At 38.5% G+C, this 14,797-nt stretch overlaps 1 pseudogene; it reads right to left on the reverse strand.

Moving 5' to 3' along the window:
* Nucleotides 1-5,742: 5,742 nt before the first annotated feature.
* LOC128598302 (SCAN domain-containing protein 3-like) lies at nt 5,743-14,302 on the reverse strand (annotated as a pseudogene).
* Nucleotides 14,303-14,797: the final 495 nt, after the last annotated feature.

Raw genomic sequence — 14,797 nt, forward strand, 5'->3', positions numbered from 1 at the left:
TCTACGTAGATAAAATGCCATGTGCTGTCCCTCCACGGCATCTCATAATTAGCTATGAATGTGCATCAGTGTGACAATTCTCCAATAGATGTATTGAATCTGATGTGGGCAATGTTTATTACATTCAACTGAGAAAGAAAAAAAAATTCAGTTATTAGCATATGTTGATGCATTCACTACTAAGTTAATTAAAACCTATAGAGTGACTGCCTAATTCTTATATGGACTGACAAACCCCCCCAAAAAAAATAATTGGCTTCTATTTAATTGATTTGACTATGTGTATTCCTATTTATTTCATCAAGTACAGAATGCAGAGTAGAGAGTTTGCATGGGCAAAACAATATTGTAGAGAAGGTAACTAATCAATCTTAACCTTCATCTCAGCAGAATAGTACCCCAGGTGGCAGTGTGGTGATTTTGTTTTTGCTGATTTTTACAAATAAATGAAAATGAACTGCAAGTAATAAGAGGAAAGTGTAACCTGTGCATATCATAAGACGCTCCCACTTAAGGTATACCGTCAACACAGCCTTCTGTGGGAAAAATCCTGGAGAACGTGGCTCAAGAGAAAAGGGTAAATCCAGGTGGATGAGCCCTCACAGCAGGGCAGCCCTCAAATAGATTTTGCCTCCACATTTCTCTCTGGCTGATTTTTCTGAATTCTTTTCTTTTTCTTTCCTAAATACAGTGTTCCAGCTCTCTAGTCCTTTTCTAGCAACTTAATAATTTAATACATTAAATCTTCCTACTAAAATGTTTACAATATACTATATGCAAAGTTCTTATGTTAAGACTTGGAAAAGAAAAAGAAAAAAAGTGGAAAATATATACTTTGTTTTTCAAGAATTATGGCAAGTTGGGTGCTGAGAAGCTGAGGAATTACCTGTCTGTGGGTGTGGGAATAAGACAGGTTTATGGGAAACTTTACAGGTCAAGAAAGGGGTTATAAGGGAGCATGTAGTTACCAGTCTTCAGAGGTATGGGCTTGGTCCTGGCCCGCACACCACAGCTGTGCTCTGGAAGAAGGCTCTCCTCTTTCTCTCTCTCAAGCAGAGCTTGAGAATGGCCTTATTATGTCTGAGCAAGGCAAGCAGCTATCTGAGTTGAGGATCCTGCAGATCTCTGGAGACTGTTGGGAAAGGTCAACTGCCCAATTACTGGGAGTCCCAAGGATTTTCGGAAAGTTGTAGCACTTCCATGTGTTTCTTGTTTACCTTTAATAATTGCAGGAGCGAGCTTGCACCCGCGGCAAAGCTGCTGTATTCTCCCGTCTCTGGTCATGCAACACTCCCACTGTGGGGAGAAAGCCTCATATCCCAAGAAATGCTGGTTTGGGAGCGGCATTCTTAGGTAACCAACCTCAGACAACCCTGCTTCTCTTGCCACAATGAGTGTCCCTACATGCTCAAGATATGCCATGGAAGGTCTGTGCTTCTGTGAAGGCAAGGAGTGAAAGTAAGCACTGCAAATGGACAGGAATGGCAGAGGAGAAGGTATTAAATAACATAAACCACCCAGCAGACCATGTTTCACCCGTCAGGAGATGAGGAAAGGCCTGAAGAGTATCAATGCTCATTCATTGCACTGTTATCATGTTTTAACTTTTTGAAGTGATTTTACAGTCATTTCATGTGTCCTTTACAGGGAGAGTCTAGGAAATGAGGCTTACAAAGATCTAGAGGATTTTTCTGAAAGCACACAAACTCAAGCATCTGATTCCCAAGTCCTTGTTTCTTTACTAGCAGATACTTAACGCGTGGCACTGTGAAACAAAAAAATGGACTAGTCTAGGAAGTGTTTTCGTGTCTTGTAAGAGTTACATTAAGCTTTCCTTTGGATCAAATTTTGTAACAAGGATGAAGACATGTTAGAAAATCTGGATCCCATCTTTTAATGACAACATTCTAGTTGGTATTGAGAGAAAAATGTTGTTGCTTAAAACTGTTTCTAATACATAGGGCTATTTATAACTTGCTTGCCAGGGGTCCTCAAACTGCTGCCCAGGGGCCACATGAGGCAGTGTGATTGTATTTGTTCCCGTTTTGTTTTTTTACTTCAAAATAAGATATGTGCAGTGTGCATAGGAATTTGTTCATAGCTTTTTTTTTTTCTTTAAACTATAGTCCAGCCCTCCCATGGTCTGAGAGACAGTGAATTGGCCCCCTATTTAAAAAGTTTGAGGACCCCTGATTACTAGACCAATAACACCAAAGGAAGTATGGTTGATTAGGCAAAATAGTAAGTCATAGGATCTATGTCTCAACCCCAGATTTATGGAGTTATGTGAAAATATCTAATATGTTTTGAGCTTCTGTTATTCATGAAAAGTGAGAATAGAAATACCTATTTCAATTCTTTTGGTGCTGTGGTTCATGTTAGTGATGGGATTTCACAGTGAGAGATAGGATTTAACAGCTTGAGATGAATATACAGTCAGCTTTCCTTTTTTTCTTGTTTTTAGTATACTCTGAACATATTCAATTATAGGAGTTTTAAAAAGTATGTAATATGTTTATAATACTTGTATAATACTTTCCTTGAAAAAATGTTTACTCTAATTAAATTCAAGATGAAAGCAGAAAAAATATCATCTCTCCAGCTTCAGAAGGAAATGGAGGTTCATGATCTGAATTCAGCATAAGACACAGATATAAGTTTGAGATATCTGACCAGAAAAATGCCTATAATCTTCTTTTCTTCAGTCCATTTTAAAGTGTTATATGAACAAAGTTCATTATCATCTTGATAAACCAATACTAAATAACATCCTTTTAATGCCATTTTCATTATCTGAGGAGGATGGTATCAAACTGAACGTTTTCCAAGCATATTTGAACATAGAACACATTTTTTTTTTCTAAAACATCTCCCATAATTTAACATCTGATTTTACTTCTGTTGGATAGATACCCCGAGTAAGGGTATTTTTGGATAATAGAGTAGGTGTATTTTCACTTTTTATTGAAAAATCATCATGCTGTTGTTTATAATAGCTGTACTAATTTGCATTCTCACTAACAATAAAGGCTCCCTTTTTCTATATCCTCTCTGCATGTGTTATTTTTTGTTTTTGGCAACAGCTATTCTCTCTGGGGTGAGGTGAAATCTTATTGTGTTTTCAATTTGCATAAACTTGGTCATTAGTGAGGTTGAGCAATGTTTTTCAAATACTTGTTAGCCGTATGTATTCTATTTTTTGAGAAATGCTCATTGAAATGTTTGGCCATTTATAATCATTGTATTTTTTTGTTTTGTTTTTTGCTATTGAGTTGCATATCTTATATATTCTGACTATTATCTTCTTGTCAGTAGCACAGATTGTAAATATATTTTCCCATTTATGGATTGTGTCTTTGCTCTCTGTTTACTTTGTTGTGCAGAAATTTTTGTTTGATGAAATCTGTCTACTTTTGCTTTTGTTGCTTGTTCCTTTGAGATCCTAACCATAAAAAATCCCTTGTTCAGACAACATCCTGAAGCCTTTCTTCTATGATTTCTTCTAGTAGTTTTGTAATTTTGCATCTCACATTTAAGTTTTTAGTACACTTTTGAGTTGATTTTTATGTACGACGAAGAGACAAGAATCTAGTTTCATTCTTCTGCATGTAAATATCTAGTTTTCCCAGCACCATTTATTGTGGTGACTGTAAGTTCCTTAATATATGTCTTGGGGCTTTTGGTCAAAAATCAGTTGGCTGTGAATATATTTCTAAATTCTCTATATTTCTGGGTTCTCTATTCTTTTCCATTTGTTTATATGTCTGGGTTTTTTATGTGAACACTATAATATTTTGGTTACTGTAGCTTTGTGGTTTATTTTAAAGTCAGGTAGTATGATGCCTCCAGGCTTTTTTTTTTTTCCTCTTTCAAGATTTATTTAACTATGGAGGGTCCTTTGTGGTTGCATACAAATTTTAGGATTATTCTACTTATTTCTGTGAAAAATATTATTTGTATTTTGATAGGGATTGCATTGAATCTGTAGATCACTTTGTTAGTATGGACATTTTAACACCATCAATTCTACTAATCTATGGACATAGTATACCTTTCATTTAAGTGTTGGTTGGCAATTTTGTTTTTATTTTGTTTCATTCTTTTCCTCTGAGCACTTTAAATATAAAATTTCACGATTGTTGGCTTCAATTTTTTTCTGATGAGAAATTAGCTATGAATTTTGTTGGAATTCTCTTATAAGTAATGAGTCATTTTTTTCTTTTGCCACTTTCAATTTTCTCCTCATCTTTGATTTTAGAATTTTCATTGTTATGTGTCTGTTTGTAAATATTCAGTGTTTATACTGCTTGAAGTTTGTTGCTGTTCCTTAATGTGCAGATTATTATACATCTGAGAAACTTTTAGCCACTATATATTGACTATTTTTTTTCTTACCTTTTCTTTTCTCCTTTTGGAATACCACTTACACCTATGTTGATGTCCTTAATGTTTTCTCAGAGGCTCCCTTTATTATTTTATTCTCTCTGTGTACAGGTTCACATACTGCTTACCAATCTCTCTTCAAGTTTTCTTTTTCTCTCTGTCAATTCCAATCTATTGTGGAGCTCCTGTTTTTGTTTTTGTTTCTTTTCATTTACTGTATTTTTCTTCTTTTTGCATTTCTATTTGGCTCTCTTTTGTAATTCCTATCTCTTTATTGATATTTTGAATTCAAGGTGGCATTGTCATTATACTTTTTCTGTCTTTTTCATGGTTTATTTTTGTTCTATAAACGTGTTCTGGTGTTTAATTGAAAGTCACTTTATAACCAATCCAGTATTTCGTTGCTCTCACTACAATTCATGTTGCATTCTTTTTCTGCCCCTTTCTGCTATGTGGGTTATACTTTCTTGTTTCTTTGCACACCTCAGACATTTTTATTGAAAACTGGACGTTTTAGAAAACATTGTCGCACCTTTTGTTACTGGCCCTCATACTCTACCAGGAGCTTGTTATTGTCATTTCTTTCTTTCTTTGTTTAGAGACTGGCTGGATTATTTTAGTGAAGTCAGCACGTACCCATCAGCCTCTGGTATTACTTTTCAGGTTGAAGGAGGCATAGTTTTGGTGTGTCCACAGTATTCCTGGGATGACAGTGGTTTTGTTAGAGCTCTATTTTTCTCTTTCCCTGACAGGGCTTATCTTTTAAACTTCACTAATAATGTAATGATTGTCCTATTGTTTATGAGAATACTCTGGGGCATAAATTTTCCTACAAATAAATCCAATTTAATTATACTTCCTTTGAAGGAAGTTTTTGAGGTCAGCCTTTTTTTTTTTTTTTTTTTTAATTTCAGAGTGGTGCCTTCCAACTGTCTTATTCATGGTTCTGTCTTGCAAATTAAACAGCCTACAATTTAAACCGGTGGTTCTCAACCTTCCTAATGCCATGACCCTTTAATACAGTTCCTCACCTTGTGGTGACCCCCAACCATAAAATTATTTTCGTTGCTACTTCATAACTGTAATTTTGCTACTGTTATGAATCATAATGTAAATATCTGATATGCAGGTTGTATCTTCATTATTACAAATTGAACATAATTAAAGCGTAGTGATTAATCACAAAACAATATGTAATTATATATTGTGAAATGTTTATTTCTAATTACAAATAAATAAAATTTTGTCTTGACCCATGGTGTAGCATGGGTAACAGTCTTAATATAACAACAGTAAACTATATTGCTACATTTTGCGACAGTATGCGTAAAAAGCCAATGTATGCGTAAAAAGCCAACATCAGTGTGAAGGCTGAGATTGTTTCTTTCTCACCAGATCAGAAGTTATCAGGGCAGTCTTTGTAAGAGTACAACAAAGATCATCTTCCACAACAAGTCTACTTCTGTATTTAAACTTGATAACCAACAAGCTGGAAAACCCTGTTTCACAAAGATATGTTGTTGGAAATGGAAGAAGAAGGCGCAACACCATCTCCAGACAGAACAGGATGTGACTGCAAACACTTGATTCAGAATTTTGTAACTGGAATTGTAGAGAAATCAGTTCTCGCTGCATTGCTGTTAATAAGTTCAATGAACTCCTCTTGTGCTGTCTCAGGAACATCTTCAACTTTGAGTTTGAACGGGCTTCTGACCAGTGCAAATGGGGTGTCAGGTAGATTTGGAAAGTACAATGAAATTTCGTCTGCAAGCAGGAACAAGTGTTCTTTCACAGAAATTATCATAATCCTTTTGGCTAGTTCAATGTCATGTTCCTCAAAGAAAGCAGTTAAGGTAAGCAATATGTAAATTTTATTTTCATCCAATTTTTTTTTTTTGCCAAAGCTGAAGTTTCATTTGGAATGATTGGATCTTTTTAGATAAATCAAGGCATGCTACATTTGGTCCTTGCAGTGATAAATTTAACTCATTCAAGATGGCAAAGATGTCAACCAAGTAAGCTATTTTCTGCAGTTCACTTTTTATCACTGAAAAGTGCTTCGAACTGTGGTCTTGCTTTCTGATTAAAAAACGTTTTGAGTTCATCATGAAGCTCAAAAACACATTTTAAAACTTTTCCTCTCAACAGCCATCTCACTTCAGTATGAAATAGCAGAGCTTTGTTTGGCGCATCCACCTTGTTCCACAGTTGCAAAAACAGTAGACTGTTTAAAGTGCTTGCCTTTACAAAATTGACAGAACTTATGATGCTTTTCATTATTTCTTATAACTCCTGTGGCAGCATCCTTGTTGTTAATATTTGCTGATGAATCCAACAGTGAGTTCCAACGACTTTTGGTGACTCATTCACTACCAAACATCGAAATCCAGATCGACATCCTAGCATAGCTGGGGCACCATCTGTGCAAACACCACAAACCTCTTCCCAAGAGATCTTAGGCTTTTTCAGAAATGAGCCAACTGTGTCAAATACATCATGTGCAGTAGTTGTCGTTTCAAGAGGTTTGCAAAAAAGAAACTCATCTTTAAAGTTGCCATCATTAATATACCTCATGTAAACCAGTAACTGTGAACAATTTGCAACAAGTATAGATTCATCAAGCTGGATACTAAGTATTGGGAGTGGAGCAGATATAATTTCCTGGATGACCTGATCAAGAATATCAGCAGACATGTCATCTATTCTTCTGTGGACAGTGTCATTAGATGAGGAAATTGCACTCAATTTTGTAACACATTCGTCTCTGATCATAACTCGAACAATGTCTTTGGCCACTGGCAACAGTAAATCCTCAGCAATGGTCTGAGATTTCATAGTTCTGGGATTCTTAGTGCCACCAAATATGAAGCTTCAATGGCTTTTACGTTTTGTTTGTGGTACTTGTCACCAGTGCCAGGTCTGGTTTTCTTGAGTCCATCACCTTTGCTTCTAAAATAGTTGGTATCCTTGCCAGCAAAGCTCAGATGCTTGCTATCAAAATGGCTTTTTAACTTTTTGTTTGACTTCATAGATTTGGCTGATGGAACTTCACAAAAAATAACACATTGCGGTCTTGCTGTAATTATTGAGGTAAAACTATACTGTAAAAAATACTCACTATATTTTCTTTTATTTTTTTATTTATTTTTTTATTAAATCATAGCTGTGTGCATTAGTATGATTATGGGGCACCATACACTTGGTTCATAGACCGTTTGACACATTTTCATCACACTAGCTAACATAGCTTTCGTGGCATTTTCTTAGTTATTTTGCTAAGACCTTTACATTCCACATTTACTAAGATTCACATATACCCTTGTAAGATGCACCACAGGTGTAATCCCGTTAATCCCCCTCCCTCCACTTACCTCCCCCCTCCCTCCCCTCCCTTTCCCCCTTCTCCCTATTCTTAGGTTGTAACTGGGTTATAGCTTTCATGTGAAGGTCCTACATTAGTTTCATAATAAGGGTGAGTACATTGGGTACTTTTTCTTCCATTCTTGAGACACTTTACTAAGAAGAATATGTTCCAGCTCCATCCATGTAAACATGAAAGAGGTAAAGTCTCCATCTTTTCTTAAGGCTGCATAATATTCCATGGTGTACATATACCACAATTTATTAATCCATTTGTGGATCGATGGGCACTTGGGCTTTTTCCATGACTTAGCAATTATGAATAGGGCTGTAATAAACATTTTGATACAAATATCTTTGTTATGATGTGATTTTTGGTCTTCTGGGTATATGCCCAGTAGAGGGATTACAGGATTGAATGGCAGATCTATTTTTAGATGTCTAAGTGTTCTCCATATCTCTTTCCAAAAGGACTGTATTAATTTGCTTTCCCACCAGCAGTGCAAAAGTGTTCCCTTTTCTCCACATCTGCGCCAACATCTCTGGTCTTGGGATTTTGTGATGTAGGCTAGTCTCACTGGAGTTAGATGATATCTCAAAGTAGTTTTGATTTGCATTTCTCTGATGATTAAAGATGATGAGCATTTTTTCATATGTCTGAAGGCCGTGCGCCTGTCTTCTTCAGAGAAGTTTCTCTTCAAATCCCTTGCCCAGCCTGCGATGGGATCCCTTGTTCTATTCTTGCTAATGCGTTTGAGTTCTCTGTGGATTCTAGTTATTAAACCTTTGTCAGAGACATAACCTGCAAATATCTTTTCCCATTCTGAGGGCTGTTTGCTTGCTTTGCTTACTGTGTTCTTCGCTGTGCAGAACCTTTTTAGTTTGATCAAGTCCCAGTAGTGTATTTTTGAAGCAGCTTCTATTGCCCAGGGGGTCCTTCTCATGAAAAACTCACCCAACCCAATTTCTTCAAGGGTTTTCCCTGCAGTCTCTTCTAGTATTTTTATAGTTTCATGTCTTAGGTTTAAATCTTTAATCCAGTGAGAGTCTATCTTGGTTAATACTGAGAGATGTGGGTTTAGTTTCAGTCTTCTACAGGTTGCCAGCCAGTTCACCCAGCACCATTTGTTAAATAGGGAATCTTTTCCCCATTGAATGTTTTTAATTGGCTTGTCAAAGATTAAATAACGGTAATTAGCTGGATTCATCTCTTGGTTCTCTATTCTGTTCCAGACATCTAATTCTCTGTTTTTGTGCCAATACCATGCTGTTTTGATCACTATCGATTTGTAGTATAGTCTGAGGTCTGGCAGGGTGATTCCTCCTGCTTTGTTTTTATTTTTGAGTAATGTCTTGGCTATTAGAGGTTTTTTTCTGATTCCATATAAAACGAAGTATTGTTTTTTCAAGATCTTTAAAGTATGACAGTGGAGCTTTAATGGGGATTGCGTTGAAATTATATATTGCTTTGGGTACGATGGACATTTTAACAATGTTGATTCTTCCCAACCATGAGCATGGTATATTTTTCCATTTGTTAACATTCTCAGCTATCTCTTTTCTTAGAGTTTCATAGTTCTCTTTATATAGATCTTTCACGTCCTTTGTTAGATAAACTCCCAAGTATTTCATCTTCTTTGTCACTACTGTGAATGGGATAGAGTCCTTAATTGTTTTTTCAACTTGACTATTGTTGGTATATATATATAAAGGCTACCGATTTATGAATGTTGATTTTGTAACCTGAGACACTGCTGTATTCCTTGATCACTTCTAAGAGTTTTGTAGTAGAGTCCCTAGTATTTTCCAGATACACAATCATATCATTGCGAAGAGCGAAAGTTTGATCTCTTCTGACCCTATGTGGATACCCTTGATCGCCTTTTCTTCCCTAATTGCGGTGGCTAAAACTTCCATTACAATGTTAAAGAGCAATGGAGACAATGGGCAGCCTTGTCTGGTTCCTGATCTGAGTGGAAATGATTCCAATTTAACTCCATTCAATATGATATTGGCTGTGGGTTTGCTGTAGATGGCCTCTATCAGTTTAAGAAATGTCCCTTCTATACCAATTTCCTTAAGTGTTCTGATCAAGAAGGGATGTTGGATGTTTATCAAAAGCTTTTTCTGCATCAATTGAGAGAATCATATGTTTTTTGTTTTTTAATTTGTTTATGTGCTGAATTACATATATTGAACCAGCCTTGAGACCCTGGGATAAAACCGACTTGGTCATGATGTATGATTTGTTTGATATGTTGCTGGATTCTGTGTGTTAGGATCTTGTTGAATATTTTTGCATCTATATCCATTAGTGATATTGTTCTATAATTTTCTTTTCTTCTTGGGTCTTTTCCTGGTTTGGGGATCAGGGTTTGCTTTATAGAACGTGTTGGGTACTCTTTCTTCTTTTTCTACCTTTTGGAACAGGTTGAGTAATATAGGTACTAATTCCCCTTTAAAGGTTTGGTAGAATTCTGATGTAAAACTATCTGGTCCCGGGCTTTTCTTTTTGGGGAGATTTTGTATGGTTGATGTTATTTCCGAACTTGATATGGGCCTGTTCAACATTTCCACTTGATTTTTGGTTAAGTCTTGGAAGGTGACATGCTTCCAAGTAATGGTCAATTTCCTTCAGATTTTTGTATTTCTGAGAGTAAAGTTTCTTGTAATATTCATTAAGGATTTTTTTGATTTCTGAGGAGTCTGTTGTTATTTTGTCTTTGTTATTTCTGATTGATGAGATTAGGGATTTTACTCTTTTTTTCCTGATTAGGTTGGCCAAAGGTTTATCTGTTTTGTTGACCTTTTCAAAAAACCAGCTTTTTGATTTATTGATCTGTTGTATTCTTTTGTTTTCAATTTCATTTAGTTCTGCTCTGATTTTGGTTATTTCTTTTCTTCTACTGGGTTTGGGGTTGGAGTGTTCTTCCATTTCTAGTCTCTTGCAATGTCCCATTAAGTTGCTTACATCCTCTCTTTCCGTTCTCCTGAGGAAGGCTTGCAGTGCTATAAATTTCCCTCTTAGAACTGCCTTTGTTGTGTCCCAGAGGTTCTGATAGTTCATGTCTTCGTTGTCATTTTGTTCCACAAATTTGGCAATTTCCTTCTTGGTCTCATCTCTGACCCAGCTATCATTCAGCATAAGGTTATGTAACTTCCATGTTTTTGTATGAGTATGCAGATTCCTGTTGTTATTGTGTTCAACTCTTATTCCATGATGGTCCGAGAAGATGCATGGAATAATTTCTATTCCTTTAAATTTACTGAGGTTAGACTTGTGACCTAAGATGTGATTGATTTTGGAGTAAGTTCCGGGGGCTGATGAGAAGTATGTGTATTCAGTTTTGTTGGGATGAAATGTTCTGTAGATGTCTGCTAATCTAAATGCTGGATGGTTAGATTTAAATCTAGAATTTCTTTACTCAGCTTTTTGTTGGAGGATCGATCCATCCCTGCCAAAGCAGTGTTAAAATCTCCGACTATTATAGAGTTGGAGGAAATCAAGATGCTCATGTTTGTTAGAGTTTCTCTTATAAATTGAGGTGCATTCTGGTTGGGTGCATAGATATTAATAATTGAAATCTCATCATATTGAGTCTTACCCTTAACAAATATGAAGTGACCATTCTTGTCCTTCCTTACTTTTGTTCGTTTAAAGCCTATTGTATCCGCAAATAAAATTGCAACACCTGCTTTTTTCTGGTTACCATTTGCCTGAAATAAGGATGACCATCCTTTCACCCTGAGTCTGTATTTGTCTTTTAAGTTAAGATGTGACTCTTGTATGCAACAAATGTCTGGTCTGAGTTTTTGTATCCAGTCAGATAACCTATGTGTCTTTAGAGGGCAGTTTAAGCCATTCGCATTAATGGAGAGTATTGATAAGTTTGGTGAAATTTTGGGTATTGAGTTTTTTGAAAGTCCAATGGGCATTTTTAATCCTTTTGCCATTGTGGAAGTTGGAGTTTGATCAGAAGTTTGTGAGTGAGTTTACTTTTGTGGTAGAGGATTGGGTTGGTTATTATGGAGGATAGGTCTAAGAATATCCTGAAGAGCTGGTTTGGTTATGGCAAATTTCTTTAGCATATGAATGTCATTAAAGTATTTAATTTCTCCATCATAAGTGAAACTCATTTTATCTGGGTACAAGATCTGGGGTTGAAAGTTGTTTTGCTTGAGGAGATTAAACGTTGATGACCACCCTCTTCTGGCTTGAAAAGTTTCAGCAGAGAGATCTGCAGTCATTCTAATGTTCTTCCCTTTGAAGGTAATAGTTTTCTTTCACCTGGCCGTTTTGAGAATTTTCTCCTTCATATTAACTTTAGTGAAGTTAATTATGATATGCCTGGGGGATGTCTTATTGGGGTTGAGTCGTGCTGGGGTTCTGAAGCTATCTGCTATCTGAATTTCAGTTTCTCTAGGCATGTCTGGAAAATTCTCTTTCATAATTTCATGCAGAAGGGCCTCTGCACCCATTGAGGCCACTTCATCTGTTTCAGGAATTCCTATGAGTTGGATATTTGCCTTCTTCGAGTTATCCCAGAGCTCTCTGAGAGAGTGATCCATTTTTGCTCTCCATTTCTCTTCCTCTTTGAGAGTATGGGAGCGTTCAAAGGCTTTATCTTCAGTGTCGGAGATCCTTTCTTCTGCTTGGTCCATTCTGTTGCTAAACAATTCTACTGTATTTTTCATATCTTTGAGGGCTGTAAAGTCTTGCTTCAGTGTGTCTAAGTCTTTGGTGGTTTTGTTTTTAAATTTGTTAAATTCTTGAGACAGCTTTTGAATTTCTCCACGAATTCCTAGTTCCATTTTGTTAATCTTGTTTGCCATGCAAATTCTGAATTCAATTTCTGACATCTCAGCCAGTTGTTTGTGAATGGGATCTTCAATTACGTCTGCCGTATCTTTCCTTGGGGGGGTTGATCTATTCTGGTTATTCATGTTACCAGAGGTTTTCCACTGATTCTGCCCCATGATTGTTTTACTCCCTTTGATTTCTCCCCTGGTGTTTTGTTGAGGACCCGTACAGTGCTGTGGCCTGAGAAACTGGGGCCCTGTTTGGTGTAGAGGGGCTAAGTGGTTCTGTCTTGTTTTCAGCTGGTTTCTATTTGACCCTAGTGAAACAGTTACTCTGGGTTGAAGTCTCAGCTGTGGAGAAATACCAGCAATTAAGTCACCCCACCCACCACAGGCAACAAATGGAAAAGGAAAATCAAACCTTCCTTCAACTACACACCCAGGGCACCACCCGGATAGTCCCCCAGGTGAGTGGCTCAGTTCAAAAGATCCAAATCAATTGTCTCAGTCAGCAGCTGCCTTGGGTGGGAGATTTCAAGAGGTCCCTGGGAACTGGATCACAGGGGTCTGGTGACTGCTCTAATATGGCTTGCTCCAGTGCTGCGTGGAGTCAGGAAGAGCCACCCAGTAAATAGATCAGTCTGGGAAGATTGATGCCGCCTTCCCCACCTTGCAGCTCTGTCACACCTAGTCACGGCTAGCACCACAGGGCTGTGACCCAGTCAGTTGTCTGCAGTAAGCAGATACTCCAGGTGTTTGCACCTGCCTAAGTCACAGGGTAATCTGTGTCTGCTCGTCTAGGCCGCTACTCTCTGTCTTTATCCAGCAGGGGGTGGTGTGGCCTGTCAACCTTGGGCACTTGATGGAGGCTGGAGGTGTTCACTCAGTTCCAGCCCCACCCTTAGTTTATGTTACTGGGTGAACGGAACAACCCTGTGGGAGTTTGTTTCTGACCCTGCTTTATTCTTCTGCAGAGGAGAGGCTGATTTGAGTTCCTAGAACCTGTGCTTCAGGCCCTGTCTTTAGTCCTGCGGGTTTGTATTCACAGCACGATCAGTTGTTGGCTGTAGCCTCTTGGCCTCCTTTGTCTATAGGCTGGTGATCCCCTGAGGGCCAGGTGCGTCTTAGGCTCAATAAAGCGGTCCTCTGGATCAGCCCCACCCTGTGAGTTTCCCGGCTCTGCGGGTGTGTTTTCTAGTCCCCGTGTTCCACCCAGGTCAGTGCCACCTCCGGCAAACCCTTTACTCACGGGGCCTGTGTTTCAGTCCCAGGTCTGTTCCATGGTGGTTGCCATCTGAGAAGATGCTTGGCCTCATCTGGTTGTCCAGGAAGACAGGAGGAGAGGCTATGGGATATCTGGGGGTGGGCCTTGTTATTGCTGAAGATGGCTGTTGCTCTGCACCTCAGGGCACCACCGCTCCAGTGTAATTCCCTCTTAGCCGACCATCATGTTCTCGCTCCTTTGCTACAGAGTCAGCACTGCCAGCTGCAGTCCAGGTCCTGTCTGCACCTCTGGAGTGTTCACCCAAGAATCTGGAATCCTGGGGGGGCAGGTCTCCTGATGGCTTGGGAGAGGTGGGCTACACATCTGTCCTGTCCGCCATCATGCTCTGCACCCCCTTTATTTTACTCTGTATACTTCTGTGAATGTTTGAAATTTTCTATGAAATCTTTACCCTTTCGTGTTTTCATCATGCCCATTGTTAATCACCAAAGTAGAATACGGTTGTTCATTCTGAGGCAAAACTCCTGCAGCCATGGTAGTCTGTCCAACAGTCCTGCTAGTAGTCAGTAATGGTTGAGCTCCTCAAGAATAGTTATGGAAACTTTATCTCTACTCACAACAGTATTTATTTCATATCCCTGGCTTAGAGTTTACTCTTGAAATTGAGTATTCTGTGGATCTTGCATAAATGTCCAACCTTTTGGCTTCTCTGTGCCACTCTGGAAGAAGAGTTGTCTTGGGCCACACATTAAATTCATAAAAACTAAAGAAAAGCTTTTCCCGCTCCAATTCCAAGCCCTCCTGCCTCTGGAGTCGGCGGGATGCGCTGTCTATCTGGCACGTCCTCCAGGCGGGCGGGCACAGGTGGACTAAGGCGCTGCCCCAGGGAGGGTCTGTGGGTACCAGGCCTGGTTGCAGCCCCTGCCTACCCTCACAGTTCCTCCCGGGCCCCAGAAGCGCCCAGGGGGCAAGGGGACGGCGGGGGCAAGGGGAGGGTCCCCACCCCTGCCCCACAACGTCTTCCCTCCA

The sequence above is a fragment of the Nycticebus coucang genome, chromosome 11, assembly GCF_027406575.1.
Source record: "Nycticebus coucang isolate mNycCou1 chromosome 11, mNycCou1.pri, whole genome shotgun sequence".
NCBI classification, from domain to species: domain Eukaryota; kingdom Metazoa; phylum Chordata; class Mammalia; order Primates; family Lorisidae; genus Nycticebus; species Nycticebus coucang.